This window comes from Aegilops tauschii, chromosome 4, assembly GCF_002575655.3.
Source record: "Aegilops tauschii subsp. strangulata cultivar AL8/78 chromosome 4, Aet v6.0, whole genome shotgun sequence".
NCBI lineage: Eukaryota > Viridiplantae > Streptophyta > Magnoliopsida > Poales > Poaceae > Aegilops > Aegilops tauschii.
In genome coordinates, this window is record NC_053038.3 from 499,069,131 (window position 1) to 499,092,462 (window position 23,332).

At 45.7% G+C, this 23,332-nt stretch overlaps 1 long non-coding RNA gene across 4 annotated transcripts; it reads left to right on the plus strand.

Moving 5' to 3' along the window:
- The first annotated feature begins 923 nt into the window (after positions 1-923).
- Positions 924-4,584, plus strand: LOC109771465 (uncharacterized). Of its 4 annotated transcripts, none has more exons than XR_006663134.1 (5): positions 924-1,332; positions 1,424-2,687; positions 3,897-3,971; positions 4,062-4,156; positions 4,259-4,584. It is a non-coding gene; the product is annotated as an uncharacterized lncRNA (long non-coding RNA). The 4 variants fall into 4 exon arrangements; XR_012182641.1 differs by having other exon boundaries at positions 1,424-2,173; positions 2,615-2,687; positions 4,062-4,584; XR_002234823.4 differs by having other exon boundaries at positions 925-1,332; positions 4,277-4,584.
- Positions 4,585-23,332: the final 18,748 nt, after the last annotated feature.

The window sequence follows — 23,332 nt, forward strand, 5'->3', positions numbered from 1 at the left end:
AACCTCATTTTGGGCACTCGGAAAATGGAAAATTAATTTTTCATGCAAAGAAAATGAAAACTTCCTTAGGCAACATTGTTTGTCATTCCAACATGCACCCTTGTGCACAATATGAGATCATTTGAACAAACTATGCCATGAAAGTGGCCATAAGATTGATCATTTGGCTTGAAAGCCATGGATCTCCACACATGATAGCTCATTTCTGAGAACACTTTTTTTAAAAAGTTATCATATTACAAGTTTATTATTTTTACCGGTAACTTGGCCACATAATGACACAATGCGAAGGTTTTCCAATTTTTTGATTTTTTTTTTAATTTTTCATGCTCGTTTCAAAATGCAATCAAAACGGCGGGCATGACCGTTCCTAGCTAGTGGTTGAATCTTGGAAAATTTTGGTGTTTCTCTGATTAAATAGTTACTTTTGTACCTAAAACTAATTTTTGGAAAAAATAAATAACAAACTATGAGGCTGCTACAGTTCAAATTTGAACCGTTTCCTGCTGAATCGTCGGAAATTTGTCTTTTTCATGAGAGGTGGATAAAAACTTTTCACACCCAACCATTTGGTCAATTGTGCATAAAATGTGGTCAAATGATTTCTAAAAATGATGTGGTGCCATTTTGCAACAAATATTTGGTAGGTTCTTCACAAAAAAGAACAATCATTGTTACTCGAAAAATAGAAAATACTTTTCTTGTGAAAAGAACTTATTTTTAATCAATTACGACCAATTTGAATGGTCATGACATCTTCAAAGTGTTTACTGTGTTCTGATTGGTCCATAGGCATCTCACGCGGATCATGGGTCAAACACCGTAGGATACTCCCGGATCCGACGGCCGCCCTCGTCCCCCACACACTCTCACCCCTCGTGGCCTCTTCCCTCTCACCCCCTCGTCCAAACTCCAAACCCTAGCGTCCCTCGCGCCCCACCCATGCCTCCTTGCCTCCGCACACCGCCACCCACCCACCGACTCGTCCCTCCCACAGCACGCGGAACGCCTCCTCCCTGATCCAACGCGCCATAGTCTCCTCCCCGATCTAGATCCAACGCGTCGCCGCCTCCTCCCCGATCCAGATCGACACGCCGGCTCTCTCACCTTGCCAGCAGGTCCCTCCACCATCGCCCCCCTCCTCCCCCTGCCCCGGCCACCCTCCCGTCCGCCACCCCCGCCTGCTCTGCCTACTGCACCGCCGCCTCTGATGCCATGGCGGACGCCGACAGCAGCAGCAACACGCTGCTCGCCGACTTCGACTTCCCGCCCTTCGACCGCGTCGAGCCCGCGCACGTCCGTCCTGGGATCCGCGCGCTCCTCGCCCGCCTCGTACGCCCTTATCCCCTTCCCCTGATCCTCGTTCGTTCGCCCGCTCGTCGCCCGTCCGGATCTGATCGTGTGTGGTTGTGGTTGCTCACAGGAGGGTGAGCTGGAGGAGCTCGAGAAGGGCGTGGAGCCGGCGTGGGAGTGCTTGGTCCACCCGCTCGAGCGCATCGTCGACAGGCTTGACATTGTCTAGAACATCGTCGACCACATCAAGGCCGTCAAGGACTCGCCCGACCTCTGCACCGCCGTCGAGGACGTCCAGATAGTCTCTTCTTCTGTCACGCTACCCGTGATTTGGATGGACGAAGCAGTTGATTTGTTAGCGCATCATCAGATGATGTCTCTGTATTTCGTCTTGCTCCTTGAATTATCTAGCAATATGGTGCATAGATAGAAATTTCTCATAGATCCTGGTTTCATGCTTGCACCTTTGGTATGCATGGTTTTTGTGGGGATATGGTACCGGACTAGAGCGTAGAGGCTGATGATTTCTGGATGCATACAGATTGTGGATGCCATGTCTGAAACCGTTCAATTTTGGATGACTCAAACCGGCTCTAGCTAGCAATCTCTCTCTCCATCTCTGTGTATGTGCGCGCCTGTGCATCCATTGCATGTAAAATCACATTTTTCAAACTCTTCTACTGTCGGATAGACTGACCTTGAATGCACCAACACATTGTGTCAGTTTTCCATGCTCTGTCTAGTACTAGTTCCTAACTTCCTATACATATAGGAGTATTCTGCTTGCTTTGGTTGCCAAACCAAAATACCATGGCTGGGTGACGTCCGTCTGTCCTGGGTTACATTAGCATACTAATACAACACAGCTAGTCATAACAAGGTTAGTTCATCATATACTGCGCTTGATATAAATGTTTAGCTTCTAACAAAAAGTAATTTGGGAATAAATTCTTCCATCAGTTTAATATGATTTCTGTTGATAGATTTGTCTAGAACTGTTGAAATTGTGTGCAACACAGTATACTGTTGGGTTCTCACCCATAACATGAGGATATCTATTTTTCAAATGTGGAAGCCATCATAACATCAGCTGGTCATAGTTATACGCATTGTTTCACTTTTTCTTCTTTGAATTTCACATTGCAGTTCTTTGTTGTAAGATAATGCACATGTATCAATACCAAATATGGAAAGCTTTAGTAAAAGATGTTAACATGCTCATCATATGCTATCTGATTCTGAGTCGATTTAGATTAATTATGACTTTGTCATTCTGCTTTATGATTTACTCAATCACTGTTGTTTCATGATGATTATGCAGTAATGCTCCTCTTCTTCCTCGACCACCTAAACCACCACGCCGGCGGGCTCCTGAAGCATCAACTTCAATAACGGTGACCATCCATTCCTCCATTCCTTGCTTGCAGCTAGCGTTTTAGTTCCCCTAGAGCTAGCTAGTTTAGTCTGCTACGGTTTGGGGGCGCTTTGGGTTTCAATTCACTGCAGGAGAAGCACCATTCTTTTGCCTTTTTCAGTTAGATGCCTTTGGATTGTTTGGCATCAGACCCTGTTCAAGGAGATTTTCTTTTGGTAGATGCAGAGTATAGATTAAATATTCCATAAAACTCACCACATGAGTATACTACTTAATAGCCAATTTTCGTGGTCAAATTCAGCCCTGTATGCAAATGGACGTCATGATTCTGTTATGCGCCGAGGTCGGTGGTCGAATTCTCGATTGGTGTGGAACACCATGGACAGTGCAAAATTAGGTCCAAAATTTTATTCTTGAATAGCCTACAGTCTTCACTAGACGGTTTTTCTTTTCTTCTTTGACCCAGTTGATTGTATGGCACGGAAATATAAATATTTGGTTGCTCGTCCTCCCCTTTGGAAATTCATACCATGTCTGGAAATGTTTGATTGACCATCTTCTTCTTATTGATCCATAGAAACTTGACATTTTTGTTGTAAAAACATACCTGTATATATGGTGATAGTCTAGTAAGAATTTGTTGTGTCTGGGTTTGTGGATCTTAAAAAATATATCATCTATGCTTTTATCCCTGAACTGTTGCTATGGCGATGAATGCCCATGCGTACCTTTGTTGTCACTTTTTAGAGCGTGCGTAGTTTGTTAATTCAGGTAACTACATGATATCCTTACTCGTACAAATTGCCCAGTTGTTGTTCTTGTAAATATAGGCGTGCCTACCATCGCCCCATCGGCACCATCACCAAACAGAAAAGGGCTCTAGCCACTTCTTATGACAAGAAAAATAGGCGTTGTTACCTGTTTGCATCTGAGATTGCATAATATTGGAGGAACATGCTTAATTGGCCTGTACATTTGGCAGATATAGTAGTGTTTGTTCTGCTACGAGCATCCTGTACTGTTTAGTTGGTATTTGGTATTATATATTTTTCTTCTAGCCCAGAATTATTCATTTTAGATCTTGTTGCATGATGTGTCATGTATATGACTAGTACTACTATTTCTGCATGCTTATATGTTTGTGCATTGACTAGCTTAGCTAGCACAGCAGTGTTCTGTTGAAATTTGAGGTATATCTTTGTTCATAAGTGTCTTTGTTCCCATGCAGTGTGCTTTGAAACGTAGGGGTGAATCTTGTGGAGGAGTAGGGCGAATCGGACATTGTCTCGCTTGTGCCACTATGGTAAAAACATAGCACCACTCTTACTTGATGTGCATGTGTTAATACGGCAAAATGATTGAGATCTATTTGACTTTTCTCTTCTCTGTGTAGATAACATGCTGAATGTTGTTCATGCGACTGTGTATGAATCTTCTGTATGTGCAGATTATCAGGCATTGTTTAATGCTACTGAGGGTGTAACAGAGGTGAGGTTTGTACTGCTGTTGAAACAAATAGCCGAAGAAGTCACCATGTTCTTATATTAAGCCATTCTCTCATGTACATACAAATTTCTGGCTGACGTGTAGTGTTTCAACCAACAACAGAAAAATCAGTTTGATGTATGGATGCTTCATGCAGTGGTAGCTAATGATCTCTGTACTGATGACAGTTTTGTGGTAAGTGTACTATGGTAAAATGCAGATGTTGATTATTTCCTTGACCCAAGAGAGAGCAATGAAGTCCATTGCACTATTAGGAAATCCCCTCTATTTCATAATTGTATTGTTATATATTCCCCCCAATTCCTGCTATATTCCTGTGTAAGGAAATGTATTCCTGAGATGATCTATTGTGTTATGTAATCTGGAGAGATGTTTTACGTGATGTGATATGATGAATGATTTGAATTCAACCTAGAGTTTTCCTGATTTGAATACAAAATAATGTTGGATGCATGTGTGTAACTGGGCTAAATAAGTCTAGGGCCCAAACAATTCTCAACATCAAAAGGCTGGGCCAAACGTTATCTTTCAGAAGGTTGAGTTCTAATACTGGACAAATAAATAAGCTAAAAAAGGCCACGCCCCAACAAGCACGGCACCATTTCAAAAAATAAAATAAAAAGAAATGTACAGTAAAAGGCCGAGGCCCAAAAAACTAGAGGAAACACAAAGGCTGAATTGTAGGGCCTGGCCCATGTAGCTGACCGAAATTAATAAGAAAAAATATATAAAAGGCTGAATTGTTGGGCTCGGCCCATGTAAAACACCGAACTGGACTGGGTTGATTCTTATCAACGACCTTTTCATTTGGTTGCAATTTTGCCACGTCAGCTTGCCACGTCGGATCCGACATGGACTGGGCAGACAGCTAGCGACCAAAACAAAAGGTCATGGGTTCAACGACCTTTTGTTTTGGTCGTTGCCTTCCACGACCTTCTCACAGAGAAGGTTGTTAATTTCAGTTTACGACTGTCAGCTCTTGACCATCTGTTTTTGGTCAAAAAAAGGTCGCAAATGAAAAACAATGACCTTTCAGTGACCAATAGTGATGGTCGCAAGTTTACATATTTCTTGTAGTGATAAACAAGAAACATATCCTTAGTCCTTTTCAGATATTTCAGGATGTTCTTGACCGTTGTCCAGTGATCCACCCCTGGATTACTTTGGTACCTCCCTGCTAAACTTATAGCAAGGCACACATCAGGTCCGGTACACATCATTGCATACGTGATAGAACCTATGGCTGAGGCATAGGGAATGACTTTCATTTTCTCTCTATCTTCTGCAGTGGTCGGGCATTGAGTTTGACTCAACTTCACACCTTGTAACACAGGAAAGAACCCTTTCTTTGACTGATCCATTTTGAACTTCTTCAAAACTTTATCAAGGTATGTGCTTTGTGAAAGTCCAATTAAGCGTCTTGATCTATCTCTATAGATCCTGATGCCTAATATATAAGCAGCTTCACTGAGGTCTTTCTTTAAAAAATTCTTATTCAAGTATCCTTTTATGCTATCCAGAAATTTTGTATTATTTCTAATCAACAATATGTCATCCAAATATAATATTAGAAATGCTACAGAGCTCCCAGTCACTTTCTTGTAAATACATGCTTCTCCAAAAGACTGTATAAAACCATATGCTTTGATCACACTATCAAAGCGTATATTCCAACTCCGAGAGGCTTGCACCAGTCCATAAATGGATCGCTGGAGCTTGCACACTTTGTTAGCACCTTTAGGATCGACAAAACCTTCTGGTTGCATCATATACAACTCTTCTTTCAGAAATCCATTAAGGAATGCTGGTTTGACATCCATTTGCCAAATTTCATAATCATAAAATGCGGCAATTGCTAACATGATTAGGACAGACTTAAGCATCGCTACGGGTGAGAAGGTCTCATCGTAGTCAACTCCTTGAACTTGTCGAAAACCTTTCGCAACAAGTCGAGCTTTGTAGACAGTAACATTACCGCCAGCGTCAGTCTTCTTCTTGAAGATCCATTTATTCTCATTGGCTTGCCGATCATCGGGCAAGTCAACCAAAGTCCACACTTTGTTCTCATACATGGATCCCATCTCAGATTTCATGGCCTCAAGCCATTTCGCGGAATCTGGGCTCATCATCGCTTCCTCATAGTTCGTAGGTTCGTCAAGGTCTAGTAACATGACTTCCAGAACAGGATTATCGTACCACTCTGGTGCGGAACGTACTCTGGTTGACCTACGAGGTTTGGTAGTAACTTGATCTGGAGTTTCATGATCACTATCATTAACTTCCTCACTAATTGGTATTGGCATCACTGGAACCGATTTCTGTGATGAACTACTTTCCAATTCGGGAGAAGGTACAATTACCTCATCAAGTTTCCTCCCACTCACTTCTTTCGAGAGAAACTCCTTCTCTAGAAAGGATCCATTCTCAGCAACGAATATCTTGCCTTCGGATCAGTGATAGAAGGTGTACCCAACAGTTTCCTTTGGGTATCCTATGAAGACGCATTTCTTCGATTTGGGTTCGAACTTATCAGGTTGAAGCTTTTTCACATAAGCATCGCAGCCCCAAACTTTAAGAAACGACAACTTAGGTTTCTTGCCGAACCACAGTTCATATGGTGTCGTCACAACGGATTTAGATGGTGCCCTATTTAACGTGAATGCAGCCGTCTCTAAAGCATAACCCCAAAACGATAGTGGTAAATTGGTAAGAGACATCATAGATCGCACCATATCTAATAAAGTACGGTTACGACGTTCGGACACACTATTACGCTGTGGTGTTCCAGGTGGCATGAGTTGCGAAACTATTCCACATTGTTTCAAATGAAGACCAAACTCGTAACTCAAATATTCGCCTCCGCGATCAGATCGTAGAAACATTATTTTCTTGTTATGATGATTTTCCACTTCACTTTGAAATTCTTTGAACTTTTCAAATGCTTCAGACTTATGTTTCATTAAGTAGATATACCCATATCTGCTCAAATCATCTGTGAAGGGCAGAAAATGACGATACCCGCCGCGAACCTCAACACTCATAGGACCGCATACATCTGTATGTATTATTTCCAATAATTCAGTGGCTCGCTCCATTGTTCCGGAGAACGGAGTCTTAGTCATCTTGCCCATGAGGCATGGTTCGCAAGCATCAAGTGATTCATAATCAAGTGATTCATAATCAAGTGATTCCAAAAGCCCATCAACATGGAGTTTCTTCATGCGCTTTACACCAATATGACCTAAACGGCAGTGCCACAAATAAGTTGCACTATCATTATTAACTTTGCATCTTTTGGCTTCAATATTATGAATATGTGTATCACTACGATCGAGATTCAACAAAAATAGACCACTCATCAAGGGTGCATGAGCATAAAAGATATTACTCATATAAATAGAACAACCATTATTTTCTGATTTAAATAAATAACTGTCTCGCATAAAAAAACTCCAGATATAATGTTCATGCTCAACGCTGGCACCAAATAACAATTATTCAGGTCTAAAACTAATCCCGAAGGTAGATGTAGAGGTAGCGTGCCGACGGCGATCTCATCGACCTTGGAACCATTTCCGACGCGCATCGTCACCTCGTCCTTAGCCAATCTTCGTTTAATCCGTAGCCCCTGTTTCAAGTTGCAAATATGAGTAACAGAACCAGTATCAAATACCCGGGCGCTACTACGACCATTTGTAAGGTACACATCAATAACATGTATATCCAATATACCTTTCACTTTGCCATCCTTCTTATCTGCCAAATACTTGGGGCAGTTCCGCTTCCAGTGACCAGTCCCTTTGCAGTAGAAGCACTCAGTTTGAGGTTTAGGTCCAGACTTGGGCTTCTTCCCGGGAGTAGCAACTTGCTTGCTATTCTTCTTGAAGTTGCTCGTATTTCCTTTACCCTTTTTCTTGAAACTAGTGGTCTTGTTAACCATCAACACTTGATGCTCCTTCTTGATTTCTACCTCCGCAGCCTTAAGCATTGCGAAGAGCTCGGGAATTTTCTTTTCCATCCCTTGCATGTTATAGTTCATCACGAAGCCTTTATAGCTTGGTGGCAGTGATTGAAGAACTTTGTCAATGACACTATCATCAGGAAGATTAACTCCCAGCTGAGTCAAGTGGTTATATTACCCAGACATTCTGAGTATGTGTTCACTGACAGAACTATTCTCCTCCATCTTGCAGCTATAGAACTTGTTGGAGACTTCATATCTCTCAACTCGGGCATTTTCTTGAAATATTAACTTCAACACCTGGAACATCTCATATGCTCCATGACGTTCAAAACGTCTTTGCAGTCCCGATTCTAAGACGTAAAGCATAGTACACTGAACTATCAAGTAGTCATCAGCTTTAGTCTACCAGACATTCATAACGTCCGGAGTTGCTCCTGTAGTGGGTCTTGCACCTAGCGGTGCTTCCAGGATGTAATTCTTCTGTGCAGCAATGAGAATAATCCTCAAGTGACGGATCCAGTCCGTGTAGTTGCTACCATCATCTTTCAACTTAGCTTTCTCTAGGAACGCATTAAAATTTAAGGGAACGGTAGCACGGGCCATTGATCTACAACAACATAGATATGCAAAAAACTATCAGGACTAAGTTCATGATAAATTTAAGTTCAATTAATCATATTACTTAAGAACTACCACTTAGATAGACATCCCTCTAGTCATCTAAATGATCACGTGATCCATATCAACTACACCATGTCCGATCATCACGTGAGATGGAGTAGTTTTCAATGGTGAACATCTCTATGTTGATCATATCTACTATATGATTCACGCTCGACCTTTCGGTGTAAGTGTTCCGAGGCCATATCTGCATATGCTAGGCTCGTCAAGTTTAACCCGAGTATTCTGCACGTGCAAAACTGGCTTGCACCCGTTGTATGTGAACGTAGAGCTTATCACACCCGATCATCACGTGGTGTCTCGGCACGACGAACTGTAGCAACGGTGCATGATACGTCTCCAATGTATCTATAATTTTTTATTGTTCCATGCTATATTATATTCTGTTTTGGACATTATTGGGCTTTATTATACACTTTTATATTATTTTTGGGACTAACCTATTAACCGGAGGCCCAGCCCAGAATTGCTATTTTTTGCCTATTTCAGAGTTTCGCAGAAAAAGAATATCAAACGGAGTCCAAACGGAATAAAACCTTCGGGAATGTGATTTTTGGAACGAACGTGATCTAGAGGACCTGGACCCTACGTTAAGAAATCAACCAGGAAGGCACGAGGTAGGGGGGCGCGCCTACCCCCCTGGGCGCGCCCTCCACCCCTCATGGGGCCCATGTTGCTCCACCGACGTACTTCTTCCTCCTATATACCTACGTACCCCCCAAACTACCAGATACGGAGCCAAAAACCTAATTCCACCACCGCAACCTTCTGTACCCATGAGATCCACTACTAGGAAAAGGCCTACTAATGGCGCACCTAATTTGGCCATTAATGGCGCATTAGTGGTGCGCCATTAGTAGCACGCCATTAGTATATTTTACTAATGGCGCACCACTGGTGCGCCATTAGTATCTGGTATACTAATGGCGCACCCTAGATGCGCCATTAGTATATACAACACTGTGCCATTAGTATGCCTCCCAGGGGGGCATGTATACCCAGGTGCTTTGGCATACTAATGGCGCACAACAACAGGATGCGCCATTAGTAACTTCGGCATACTAATGGCGCACTGTTTAGTGATGCGCCATTAGTATCCTTTGGCATACTAATGGCGCACTATGATGTGATGCGCCATTAGTATGAATATTAGGTTTTTTTTATTTTTTTTATTTTCTGTTTTTTGCACAGGTTACAAAATGTATAATTGGACAAAATATAGACGGCACACATCAACAACAGATTCATCGAATACAATAGAAGATTAGTCTCTGAATACAATTCATCATTTTAGTCTCCGAATACAATTCATCATATTAGTCTCCGAATTGAAAATACCGAACAAAGATAGAACATTATATTACAAGTCTCGAGACCGCGAGTTTGTCTTCACATTACAAGTCGATATCGATCATCTAAACTACCATCACATAGAAGAGAGCTGCGGTCATCACGATGAGCATCATCACGATGAAACTCGTCTTCATCCGGTTCCTCCAACGCTCCCTCCCCTCTCCCGCTAGATAGCGGGCGTATCTAGATTCGGCCTCGGCCCTAGTGGCGTACCCTTTGTAACTGTTACCGCTGAAGCGGTGAACCTGTCTCCGACACTCCTCCCAGTCGTCGTAGACTCCAGGAACCTTACCCTTGTACACGACATACCACGGCATCGCTATGCAGTAGCCAAACGAAACGTTAGTACCAATTCACAGACAATACATAAGCAATATATAAGTATGCAACAAAACGATTGGAAGAGAAAAGCAAGATATTAATAGCATCGATTACATCTAAGTTGAAGGACTCTCGAAACCAAAGAGACATACTACAAGTTCATTAAAGTTTAATTACAACATGAGCCAATCGATGTTTCAGAACTAGACACAGCATCACTGCTTTCGACTCGACTCAAGGGACCGGAGCGTGGATGAAGCCGCCGTCTATCATGGGAGTCATGAAACAACGGGCGTTGTCAGCCTGCATTTGTAGGATTGTGTCGATGTCACTGTTGGACGGTTGATTTCTGAGGTAGAACTGCCCCGAGGTACGAAGGACATCTTGATGGATGATTTCCGCAAACTCCGACTGGATGCGAAAGAATTCTTGTCTGATGTCCGCGTCCTGGATTGCCGACACGCTCGCGGCCCAATCTTTGAGTCTACTCGGTAGCAGTAGTTGATGATGGTCCCGTACGATCGCCCGCATGTGATGGATGGCGTAGTAGGCACCCTTCTGACCGCCAGGCGGCTGCTTGACGCAGCAGAACGTCGTATTGTGGGAGAACACGTGCTTGCCGTACTTACGAATAGGCCTGGTGAAGGTGCCTCCAGATTTGACGTAGCCGGGGAGAACATCATCAAGAACCTTCTTGACATTTGTGTACTCTACGTTCGACTGACGGTCCGGGTCGAAATACGTGGCCATGGAATATTTGGGGCTTAGGAGGATGAGCGTGCAATGTGTGTCACTGCAGAAAACACGGAATGTTAAAAGAAAAACGATCGAAATCTAAGAATTCATATGTTACGGGGCGGTTGAGGGGAGGACTTACTCGGGAAAGTAAGGCACGAGGAAGTTATCCTTATCTTGGTTTGCCAGAATGACGCCTTCGAGGTAAGAACTCGCGACTTGCCGGTCCCCAGCGCTGCCCAAGATCTTGGCACGCATGTAGAAGGGGTCGACTATCACGATGTCCGGGGTCTTGTCGCGAATGATTCGCATCTCCATACTCAGCGAAAATAGCCGAACGAAGGTGTAGTGCAGCGGATGAAGGTTCAACATAGCGTGGATGTCATCAAACCGCAGGACGATCGTACCCCCGATGGAGTTATCCACAAAGCCCTTGCCCTCTGGCACCTTGGCCGCGAAAACCGGGTATGCCACATCCTTCTCTCGGAGACGCCGCTTCTCCAAAGAAAGAACACTGTCATGCAGACTCCGCATAGCACCGGTTGCAGCATCGAGCATATTTCTCGGTAGCATCGGCCTACCCGCCACATGCACCCTCCTCGAGATATCCGCAGTTGAAGGTGGCCCGTCCTGAGCACGGATCGTACTCGGTGCCGGCTGGCCCGCACCCTTGTTAGTCTTTCTTTTGCGTGCCTTCTTCTTCTCCTGTAATGGGACCGAGTTCTGCTCACAGACCGCCTTCTTGAGTGTGTTGGGGCTGATCATATTTCGCACCTCGCCTATCTGAGGCTCGGTGAAGTCGGCAGCTGGAGGCGTCTCCTGAGAGCTGAACTGCAGACGACGCCTGTTGCAACTTGGCTTCTCTGCGGTACCAGCTAGATCGCACACGTCTTTTGTTGGGTTGGGTTCTTGAGAAGGAGGCCCCATGAAGTCGCCACCGTCCCCATGATCGGCAAAGTACTGATCGACGTTGGCAAATGTATCGTCGTCGTCGTCGTTCTGATCCTGTGCCATATGCATGTTTGGATCCAGTGGCATAGGGATGTCCGGCACCGTTGCGGCGGTCTTGCCATGGGGCCGACTTGGCGCCGGAACGACTGGCGGTGTTGTCTTTGGGGTGGTGTCCCCCGCCCCCAAACGAATCTGGCTCTTCGGCCAAAGCAGGGGCCAGCTCAGGCAGGCGCTGAGGGTCATCACGTCATCATCGTCGGCCCCGATGGGTCGAATCAGAGGTAACAACTCGTCGCAGCCTGGCAGCACCCGAACCAGTTGAACCCTAAACAAGTTGGGTGGCATCTGGGTACCGTGGAACAAGGGGTTGCCCGGTTGAACGATTTTGCCCTTGGCGACATCAACCAACTCGTTGTTCACGAAGTGCAGGAGAGTGCACGGAACGTCGGCGGCGCCCTGCGAAAACATGTAGGGCGTTAGGGATGCCCAGTCAAAGGCAAGGAGATGAAGTCCTCGGCCGAGAGAGGCTCAATTAGTTACCGTGATGATGGCGTCGAGCTCGGCTAATGTCAAGGCACCGCCAACGGCGGGCGTGCAGTTGACGGAGGGGCCGCTTGCTGCAGAGGTGCCGGCCGGCGTACACCCGGGTGCATTAAGCTCCCGTGCCGGCGTCGGAGACACCAATGCCGCCTCCGCCGGAGACACCAATGGCCCCGCCATCGCGTTCTGCGAGTTGCTGGCCGTGAAGCTAGGAATCGGGGGCGGCCCCTGTTGGCCGCCCGCAATCCACGCACTAATCCCCTGGATCAAGGTAGGCACAATGGCGGTGATCGTCGCTCCGAGTTGTTGTTGCACTTGCTCTTGGACAATCTCCGGAATCCGCGCCACCTGTGCCCTGAGTTCTTGAACCTCGCGCGCCTGGCTTTCCGAGCTGGTCTTTTTCTCCTTTCGCCCACCAGTGTTATAGTATGACGACCATTTTGTCGACAAGCCTTTGCCGGCCACACGACCAGCTGACGTCGGCTTACTGAGCTTATCCTTGTTCTTCATTACATTCAACGCCCTATTTAGAGTGGTGTCCCAAGGGTTGCTCTTAGTCGACCCCGCGCTACTGCTTTCAGTCGCCTGTGGAAGGAATGTGAACCATTTAGAAATTTGGCTTCATTAATTAGAATGCAACCATATGGAGCTAATTACGCGGGGGTGTATTCCTTACCAGAACAAGCTCAAGCGCCCTGGTCTTCGGATCCGTGGTAAGCTCCTTTGTTTTCGGGTCCTTCTTGTACCGGGCCCTGACAAAGTTCCTGGTCTGCTTGTCACCGTATTTATCGAAGAGGGGCGGTAGGCCTTGCTCGGCACGGTCCGCCTCCTCCTTGTCCCATATAGGCTCCGCCACTCTGTAACCGCCGGGACCGAGTGTGTGTTCCCCTAAGTTCAGCTCCCGCATTTCTTTCCCCCACTTACTTGATTCGGAGTTTGCGGTGCTCGAGCAATTGATCTTGAAGTCGTTGTAGTCATCTTCGGTGATCGAAGGATTTTTCTCCTTGATCTTCTCATAACTCTCACCTTTCTCGATCATTCTCTTCACATTGCTTTTCCAAGTAGACAGGGCCTTGCTCATCTTCATGAGGGCAGCATTGTTCACTTTATTCCCTTTGAGGCTTGTGTTTTCAAATTCAGCGGGGAACTTGTATCGTTCGTGCAGCTTCGTGAAGAGGAGGTTGCGCAAATTCCATCGGTCAGGATGCCTCAGGTTCTCGGTGTTGATCGAGACGGTGCTCCGGAGAATGCACCCGAGCTGAAGCGAGTACCCCTTGACTATTCGTTCGGGCGCCCTTGGATTCCCGTCGGAGTCCACTTCAGTAACTTCCTCCTTGAGGGTGCGGAGCACGGTCGGGCGCCGGTCCTTTTGTTGCCTCTTCGGTTGGCTGCCATCTGTGCGTGCGCCGCCATCATCAGTGGTGGCATCCTCGGCGGCACCATCAGTGGTGGCATCAGTGGGGTCATCCTCGGCGGTACCATCAGTGGTCTCAGGATCGGTGGGGAAGGCGGCGTCCTCATACAAGTGAGGTTGTTCCTCCATCTCCTGGGACAGCTTCCAGAATGGCTTGACGCACGAACCCCCGGCCTCATCGTTGTTGGCCATGTTTCTCTCTAAATAGGAACAAAGTTTGGTCAAAAAGTTGGTTATTTTCAAGGAACAAGATCATGGTCTCATCATTTAGGGTTTGTCGACACCGAGGCATCCTAAAAGCTAAGCTTTTATCATTGAGGCTTTTTCGACGCCGAGGCACCCTAAAAGCCTAAGCTTTCATCATTTCGGTTTTTATCGACACCGAGGCACCCTAAAAGCCATGCATTAGTCACAAGTACGCCGGGGCACTTGATCCTACTTAATTAACTACTAAGATACCCCGGCCCATGCATTAGTCACAAGTACCCCATATGTCCTATTTTTAGCAAAGTCATGCTAAAATTCACGGAAAGTTTCAGCATGACCTTTGCTGAAAATAGGACATATGGAGTACCCGAATTTGCCGGAACGGAAGTTAATCGACATTCCGGCAAACTCAAGGGCCTCTCGGGTGGACAAGGCAAAAAAGGCCTCCATCACAACATGGAAAATACATTGGCATGTGAAGAGGTGAAACAATATATGCATCTCCAAGCAGTATCATTCAACATTTTGGACAAAACACTACAAGCAACATGAGACACTGAAAACAATTGCTACCAATGAATCTACACTTCTATAACAAAATAAATCAGAAACTTAGTCTGTCATCATTAGGCAGCCACCATTAGTTATTCCGTTATGTTAAAGCAAATAAAACAGAGAATTGACTTGTGCAATCTGCAGGTAGCAGTAGCAGGGACGCGCAGGTTACTGCTGGTGGCATCCGAGATGTTTCACGAACGTCGGGTGTGTGCCAATGTATGGAAAGAATTGAAGATTGAAAAAGTTTCGAGCTACGCTGGAAGTTGATTGTGTGATGAGCTTCTTTTAAACGACAGTCGCTTTCAGAAAGAGATTGTTTGGTTTTTGTAATAGACTAAGTAAAGTTGTTGGAGTGAGCTGATCTCTTACATGGATAGCTTGCTTTGGTTTGGCTGAGAGCCATCCTTGTCGCTTTTACATGTGTTTGTTTTTCTTAGCTCAACCTGACAAACCTGAGGGTGCATCATCATATTTGTAATGACTGAAAATATTTACTTCAGGAAATATTTACTACTGTAGTTTCTGTTACAAACCAAAAAAAAGTCTGAAGTTTGTCCTAGCTATATTTCAGGATGATTTTTCAGTTGCTCATGCTTTTTACAAATTGTAGCTACTGTTTTTTATACCTAAACAAAATTGCCCTAGCTATATTTGCTACTGTTTTTATACCTAATTTTTTGCTACTGTTTTTTTAATTTGCTACTGCTTTTTTTTATTTGCTACTGTTTTTATACCTAAACAAAATTTCCCTAGCTATATTTGCTACTCTTTTTTATTTGCTACTGTTTTTATACCTAATTTTTTTGCTACTGTTTTTAAAATTGCTACTATTCTTTTAAAATTGCTACTGTTTTTTATACCTAAACAAAATTACCCTAGCTATATTTGCTAATATTTTTTATTTGCTACTGTTTTTATACCTAATTTTTTTGGTACTGTTTTTTTAAATTGCTACTGTTTTTGCTACTACCCTAATTTCCTAAAAGATTTCTAACTTTGCTAACTGTGCTAGATTTGCCCTAAAATCTATGCACAAAAACACAGAGAAGGCATTAGGCATTACACAAAAACACAGAGAACTGCTATAATTTACAACAGGCTTTTGGTTTCTGGAACCATTTCATGCCCAAGTGATCTGATCCTTGTACTTTTGCTACAATGATACAGTGATACAAGTAGAATATGAAGGCATTAGGCATTACAACAAAAGGAACAGAGCTGCTATATTTACAACATGCTTTGTATTATTTTATATGGGAAAATTTTGTTTTTGCCACTAGATTTTGTCAAATTTTCTTATGCCACTCTAGATTTTGACATCTCGCTTTTGCCACTCTTAGTTTGTGACAATTATCACAATTGCCATTCTGTTAGGTTAATGGATGTTTTGACCAAACGGAGCAGGGAAAAGACCATATTGCCCTATGTTATTTGTTTTGCTTTTGACACTCCAGTTTTCGCCAAATATTGCTTTTGCCACTAGAGTAACATCTAATGTTACACAGTATTTTAGCATGACCTATTTGAAAATCTGACATCACACATCTTATGTTAAAAAGTTTGGCATGACCTATTTGGAAATATGTCATAGATAATTACACAATATTTTCACACAAGTCTTGACTGTTAATGGCATCATTACCAGCAACATAGTTCATAATATCAGGAAATTAGTTCATAGGAGTACACATCCATCATCTAAACTTAACAGCAAGGTTCACATGTAGTTGCATCAACTACGCAACAAGGTTCATATGTAGTTGCATCAACTACACTGCAAGGTTCACATATGCATACTGACCACCCAAAAGCAACATGTAGCTGCATCAACTAAACAACAAGGTTCACATATGCATATGGACTATCCAAAAGCAAGGCCTTTACAAGTCTACATAGTACAATGCAATAGCAAAACAACAGGGTTCACATATATGCATTGTGCTCTAGAAAGTAGCAATTCATCTCACATTTTTGGCACATGAGTGCAATCAAGCTTCTTTTTCTCTTAGTAGTATGCAACTTTGGACAAAGTGCAAGAAATGGCTACTATATTCAGCACGCAAATTCCCTTGGGTTCTGTGATTATTGTTATAATTGCTATGAACAATATGTATAATGTCATAACATGTGTAGCTAGTTCAGAAAATAAATACAGAATAGTGGCAGGTTTGCATTGTTTGAGTAAGCCAACCACCATAGTATCTACAAGCGGCTCAATCAAACAAGACTATCGCAGTCCACAACTGCCCTAACCCTAAAATTTGCAAACCCTACACCCTAAAATTTACAAAGGGGAAGGAGGAGGCCGGAGGGGGAGGGGGAGGTGGGGGCAATACCTGAGGAGGCGGAGGAGGTCGGAGCGGCGCGGCGGTGGCGCGGACGAGGAGGAGGGCGAGGACGAGGACGACGGGGCGGCGGCGTCGGGAGAGGAGAGGGGAAGGGGATCGAGGGCGACGTCGAGGGGCGAGGAGGAGGTCGGGGCAGCGGCGTCGGGAGAGGAGAGGGGAAGGGGCAGCGGCGTCGGGGCGGAGACGAGGACGACGGGGCGGCGTCGAGGCGGCGGGGCAGCGGCGTCGGGAGAGGAGAGGCCGGGGAAGGGGATCGAGGGAGAGAGAGGGGATAGGTTATCTTCCAACAGGTACATCCATACTAATGGCGCACCTCACCCTGGTGCGCCATAAGTACATCCATACTAATGGCGCACCTCACCCTGGTGCGCCATTAGTATTTTTTTTTGATTTCTGCTCGAGCCAACAGGTTATCTTCCACCTGACCTAATCCACACCAAGTTCCCTCTACTAGCTCGATTGGTCAGCAGCCAGTTCTCACACCAGGAGGTCCTGGGTTCGATTCCCAGGCTCCACAATTTTTTTTATGCATTTAAAATGCTGTTTGATATTTATTTGTGTTTAAATATGTTCAAACTTGTTTAAATCATAACAGTAATATTTTTTTATAAGACAGTAATAATTTTTTAAAAAATATCATCAAACAGTAATGCCGGTGGAGCGGGGGAGGGTGCGCGGGGTGCGGGGGGCCGGTGGACCGGGGGGTGCTCGGCGGCGAGGGGGGCCGGATCTGGCGAGGTGGGATAGCGATCGAGATGGAGGGGGATCGAGATCGAGTGTCCATGAAATTTAAAAATATTCATGATAGTTCAAAAAGTGCCCATGAAATACAATCGAGAAATGAAGGCTACGATTTAAATACAATCGATCTTAGCTAGCTATCTGTTCACAATCTTCTTGCCCTTCTTTTTCGCAAATGGAGTTCTTCTGTGGAACGGACGTCCTTTATATAGGGTGGTCCTGCTTCTTCTTGTGGTGTATGCTGCTACTTCATCATCGTCGTCATGTTCGATTCTCGGGTCGCCATACTTGTCGAAGTCTTGCTCATTGGCTACTCCATCCATTCCGATGATCTTCCTTTTGCCTCTCCTCACGACAACACGACTGGGCTTTGACGGGTCGGTAATGAAGAAGCATTGGTCCACTTGGAAAGCCAGTACCCATGGCTCATTTTTCGCGGTGACGTTTGCGCCTGCGGTCTTGGATTTGGCTTCGGGTATAACCATGGTGGTGAAATACCGGTCTTCTTTTAGGACGCTCTTGGCCCATCTGACACGGAACATCGGGACCTTCTCTCCAGCGTAGCTCAGCTCCCAGATCTCCTCGATCCTTCCGTAGTATCTGTCCTTGTCGTTACCGGTGTAGGATTCCATCGTTACCCCAGAGTTCTGATAACCATCGCTCTTCATGTCCTTGGCCTCGGTGTAGAATGTGTAGCCGTTGATATCGTACGCCTCATAGGTCATCAGGTTGTGCTCGGCGCCCTGTGACAAGGCGAATATGAGTTGTTCTTCCGCGGAAGAATCCTCATGTAAAGGGTACGACAGAAGCTTCTACTTGAACCAACGCGTGAAACATGAGTTGTGCTCTTTGAGTATATCTCCGTCCGTCCTCTGTTGGCCTCGGTCATTGTACGTCTTCTTAATAAAGGTTTTGTGCTCTACCACCCAAGGATCGACCACGTCTATGTGTTGTAGCGCGACTAGGTTTGCTCTTTCAAAGTCGGCGAGTCGACCCTCGAAGTCGACATGCATTTCGCGGCGACCCTCACGGTGACCCCATCCAGCGAGCCTGCCGAGGTGCCTGTTGACGGGAAGACCAACGGGGTTCTCGATGCCTAGATAATTCGTGCAGTAGGAGATGCACTCTTCGGTCAGAAAGCCCCTGGCTATGCTTCCCTCTGGACGTGACATGTTACGAACGTATCCTTTGATGACACCATTCATCCTTTCGAACGGCATCATGCTGTGCAGGAACGTCAGCCCGAGTTGGATGATATCGTCCACGATATGGACCAGCAGATGCACCATAACGTCGACGAATGCGGGCGGGAAGTACATCTCAAGCTCGCATAGTATCACCACGATCTCTTCCTGTAGCCTTCTGAGTTGCCTCACGCCAACAGACTTCCGAGAGATGACGTCGAAAAAGTTGCATAGGCCAAATAGCGTTTCACGGACGTGCGCGTCCATGATCCCACGGATTGCAACTGGAAGTATCTGCGTCATCAGCACGTGACAGTCGTGAGACTTCATCCCGCTGAACTTCAGCTTCGCTAGGTCTAGGTATCTGCTTATCTTCCCCGCGTAACCGTAAGGAAGTTTTACTCCTACGAGGCAGGTGAAAAACTGCTCGATCTCCTCCTGACTTAGAGTGAAGCACGCGGGAGGGTAGTCATTTCCGGTCTTCTTGGCCTTTTTGCCTTTGCGACGACTTTCCGTGTCCTGCTTCGCCTCATCATCATCATCATCATCATCATCATCATATATAGCGTGAAGCTCCTGCCTGATGCCCATTGATTTCAAGTCTGCCCTTGCTTTCGGCCCATCTTTGGTCCTCTCTGGCATGTTGAGCAGGGTACCAAGCAGACTCTCGCACACGTTCTTCGTGATATGCATGACATCAAGGCTGTGAGGCACACGGTGGATCTTCCAGTACGGCGAGTCCCAGAAAACAGACCTCCTTTTCCATACCTTCAGCAGCGGCTCTGGCGCCTTTTGCTTCTTTCCCGGCTCTGGCACCTTTTGCTTCTTTCCCGGCAGTGGGCAGTCTTTCCAATTTTTCAACAGCTCGTCTATTTCCTCGCCGCTCCTCGTATGCGGGCGTCCTCGGGGTTCGGTTTCACCATCGAATAGATCCTTGCGTTTTCTCCACGGGTCATCGTCGCGAAGCCACCTTCGATGTCCCATGAACACGGTTTTCGAAGACCCGGGATCTCTATCTAGCTGGCCATACGTTGTGTCATCCATGCACCTGACGCATCCAGAAAATCCGTGGACCACCTGCCCCGCGACATATCCGTAACCGAGATAGTCGTGCACCGTCGTGAGCAGCCCGGCTCTCATAGGGAAATATTCTTTCTCTGCGGCATCCCACGTATTGGCTGGCGTTTTCCACAGCGTGTCAAGCTCCTCTTTCAGCAGCCCCAGATACAGATTGATGTCGTTCCCTGGTTGTTTCGGTCCTTCAATTAGCATACTCATGTGAATGTACTTCCTCTTCATGCACAACCAGGGGGGAAGGTTGTACATCCACACAAACACAGGCCAGGTGCTATGTGTGCTTCTCTGGCTGCCAAACGGATTGACTCCATCGGTGCTCGCGCCCAGCACGATGTTCCTTGGATCGTTCCCAAATTCTAGGTCTTCGAAGTTCAACGCTTGCCACTGGCTCGCATCCTTAGGGTGACTCAGCATCTTGTCTTTTTTATCTATCTCCGGATCATTTGCGTCATCTTCTCGCTTCTTCTCCTCCCTATCCGCGTGCCAACGCAGGAGCTTTGCTACCTTAGGGTCCGCGAAATACCGCTGCAGACGAGGAGTGATCGGAAAGTACCACACCACTTTTCGAGGAGCTTTCTTCCTCTTCTTGTATCGAGTGACGCCGCACACCGGACATATGGTAGACTCCGCGTGCTCGTCCCGATAAATGATGCAATTGTTCATGCACACATGGTATTTCACGTGCGGTAAATCCAGAGGACACACGATTTTCTTCGCCTCCTCCAAACTGGTCGGGCACTTGTTCCCCTTGGGAAGACGTTCGTGCCAGAATGACATGTTCTCGTCGAAGCATGCGTCGGTCATTTTGTGTTTTACCTTCATCTCCAGAGCCATGAGCGTTACTTTCAGGCGGGTATCCTCGGGCCTGCATCCTTCATACAATGGAGTAACCGCGTCTAACTCAAGTTGATCCATCTTGGCTTTCTCTCGGGCGGCAGCTCTTGCGTTATCCGTCTGCTTCAGAAGCAGCTCTTGAATATGAGGGTCCTGCACCCAGCCCATCGATGGTCCAGCGTCGTCTGCTCCGTCGGCATCATCATCTTCATGATCATGCCCGTCGTCTGCTCCGGCATCTTCCTCATCATCATGTCCTGCATCTTCTACATGATGACTGTGTACAGCATCACCGTCGTGATCATCTCCTGGGGATTCTTCGTCTTCTCGCCCGCCCGAGCCGCGGTGGTTGTCTTGCTGCCCTTCCTCATTTCTTGCCCGGCCCCCATGGACGACTTCGTAGTCATCTTCATCACCTTGCCACCGATAGCCATCCATGAAACCACGCAAAAGCACGTGGTCCCGCACCTGCCCGGATTCCGGGTCCGCAATAAGGCTCTTCAGCTTGCATCTTCGACACGGACATCTTATCTCCGTCTCGTTCTTTTGAAGCATCTCGGCCTTCGCGGACCTCAAAAACCTATTCACGATGCCTTCGGTCATCATGCGGACCATGGTCGCCTGCGGGGTAGAGCAAAACGATATTTTAGAACCAAGAAAAAATTTGGCATGACTTTCCCTAAAAATAGGACCAAAAAGAATGCTTAATGCCAAAATTCTCGCCGAAACGGAAATGAATCAACATTCCGGCAAAATATTGGCAACTATCGCATTTCAAATACCGGTACACCTCCAAACACAAACACATATGCAACACCACAAACATATGCAACACCACGAACATACATAGATCTAGCTAGGCCATAAAAAGTGCATGTGCACATTGTTGTAGGGAGAACAACATAAATATAGCTTCCCCCCTTACTTACCTATCAAAACAAGGTAATTTAACCACTTAAATTGAATGAATCTATGGTGGAAATGAGGTGAAAAAGAGGAGGCACCCGAGACAAGGAGGAGGTGGAGAGAATGAAGTGGGGAGAAAGTGAGTGTGGGTAGGAGAGGCTGTCCAAAATATCTTGTTGCTGCCCACTTACTAATGGCGCACCAACTCTAAATGCGCCATTAGTAATCCAGGTTACTAATGGCGCACCTTCTGGTGGTGCACCATTAGTATGTTTGGACAGGCGCATTAGTTAAAAAAAATTGATACTAATGGCGCACCCTGGGCCAGGTGCGCCATTACTAGTTACAACTAGTAATGGCGCACTGTATCTGGATGCGCCATTAGTATGTTTGGACAGGCGCACTAGTTAAAACAAAATTTGATACTAATGGCGCACCCTGGGCCAGGTGCGCCATTACTAGTTACAACTAGTAATGGCGCACTGTGTCTGGATGCGCCGTTAGTATGTTTGGACAGGCGCACTAGTTAAAAAAAATTGATACTAATGGCGCACCCTGGGCCAGGTGTGCCATTACTAGTTACAACTAGTAATGGCGCACTGTGTCTGGATGCGCCATTAGTATGTTTGGACAGGCGCACTAGTTAAAACAAAATTTGATACTAATGGCGCACCCTGCGCCAGGTGCGCCATTAGTAGTTTCAACTCTAATGGCGTATCAGAAGGTGGTGCGCCATTAGTATATACTAATGGCGCACCGCTTGTCCGGTGCGCCATTAGTGTCAATCCCATCTATAGCCCTTTTTCTAGTAGTGATCCCATCTTGGGGCCTTTTCCGGAGCTCCGCCGGAGGGGGCATCGATCACGGAGGGCTTCTACATCAACACCATAGCCTCTCTGATGATGTGTGAGTAGTTTACCTCAGACCTTCGGGTCCATAGTTATTAGCTAGATGGCTTCTTCTCTCTTTTTGGATCTCAATACAATGTTCTCCCCCTCTCTTGTGGAGATCTATTCGATGTAATCTTCTTTTGCGGTGTGTTTGTTGAGACCGATGAATTGTGGGTTTATGATCAAGTTTATCTATGAACAATATTTGAATCTTCTCTGAATTCTTTTATGCATGATTGGTTATCTTTGCAAGTCTCTTCGAATTATCAGTTTGGTTTGGCCTACTAGATTGATCTTTATTGCAATGGGAGAAGTGCTTAGCTTTGGGTTCAATCTTGCGGTGTCCTTTCCCAGTGACAGTAGGGGCAGCAAGGCACGTATTGTATTGTTGCCATCGAGGATAACAAGATGGGGTTTATATCATATTGCATGAATTTATCCCTCTACATCATGT